Genomic DNA, 1,369 nt, shown 5'->3' with positions numbered 1-1,369 from the left:
GTATGCTGCACTGGAAGGGCATCTGGACTTCGTGAAGCAGGGAGGACAGCCGCGGTGGAAGGCACCGCATATGGAAAGGCTTGGAGGCCAGAGGGAGTGTAGCTCCTTCATGGTCGGGCAGGAGACAGTCGGAGTTCAGTGGGAGCAGGGGCCTGACAGCGGGGACCACCGGGAGGACTCTAACCCAGTGTGTCTGGATGGGAAGGCTTTCCTGGGGCAGTGGCGACTTAGCTGGAATTTGGACAGCAGATAGAACCCCCTTCTTTTCCTTTCTCTCTCTCTTTTTCTTTCTCTTTCTCTTGTCTTCTTCCATCCTTTATCCTTTTTTCATCTCTCCCTCCTTCCCTTCCTTCCTCCCTCCCTTCCTCTCTTTCTTCCCCCCTCCCCGCGCCCTCACTTCCTTTCTTTCTTTTTCTCAGTTTCCAAAGGCTTTATTGGCAAATCGATAGTAGAGAAGAAAGGTTGAACCTACAACTTCCCAGTCTGAGGAATGAAGAGCTACGTCAGGGGACACATCAGGCAGTGCCAGAGGGGGCCGCTGCTTTGTCCCCCGTTATTCATAGACCTGGTCAAAAGCACAAGACTGGGGGTCACCAGGTCTTTGAGCAGCGTAAGCTGTAGGCTGATTTCTTTTCAGCACTTTCTACTGAATCACCACTAGGAATGATGTTCTTCCAACACGAAGGCAGAAGGCCCCGTGAACGGTGCCCTGTTTAGATCCCACTGGACTGGGCTCCCCAGGCCTCTGTCTCAGCACATGTAGCTCTTCCCAGACCATGGCCTCAACCAGCCCTGCGTTCATGTATGTCTCTAGCCCCAGACACAGTGGACGGTCTTTCAGGTCCATGTAGGGCTGCTTCGGGTGTTCCTCGGAGGCCTAAGGAACTTCACGGCCATAAGGCGGAATCCCTTCTGCTCAAGTGCCTGGTGCGCTCACCCAGCAGGCAGCCCTGCAGGCCCTCGGGCTTGCTGGCAACGGACATGTGCTCGAAGTTGGCCATGGCCCTAGAAGCTGCTGGGGGTGAGCGGTGGGTGTCCTGCCGGGCCAGAGCCAAAGGCTGTTTCTTTCTTACTCACTGCTACGTCTCGGGGCCCAGCACAAAGCCTAGCATGTGGTAGTTGCTCACAGTATGTTTGCTAATAATTAAGGTATCTTTGGAGACCTTAGACAGGAAAATTTTGGGAATATTTGGATCAATCTCAATGAGAGTCAGAGAGAGCCCTCCTTTTCCAAATCCTCCCACGGAGTCTGCCCAGCATGAGGAAGACAGACAAGAGTGGGCTCCATACCCCAGTCCCATCCCCAGAGCAGAGCTTTCCTCCCTGACACCAGGTAGCCCAGAGATGTTCCCCCATTCTTCCCCATCCC

The 1,369-nt window shown here is 54.3% G+C and overlaps 1 pseudogene; it reads right to left on the bottom strand.

Annotated features, from left to right (window-relative positions):
- Positions 1–643: 643 nt before the first annotated feature.
- Positions 644–1,001, bottom strand: LOC105241391 (annotated as a pseudogene).
- Positions 1,002–1,369: the final 368 nt, after the last annotated feature.

The sequence above is a fragment of the Ailuropoda melanoleuca genome, chromosome 2, assembly GCF_002007445.2.
Source record: "Ailuropoda melanoleuca isolate Jingjing chromosome 2, ASM200744v2, whole genome shotgun sequence".
Classification (NCBI taxonomy): domain Eukaryota; kingdom Metazoa; phylum Chordata; class Mammalia; order Carnivora; family Ursidae; genus Ailuropoda; species Ailuropoda melanoleuca.
Note: the sequence above shows the minus strand (reverse complement) of the source record. Positions and strands in the feature narration are given on the sequence as shown.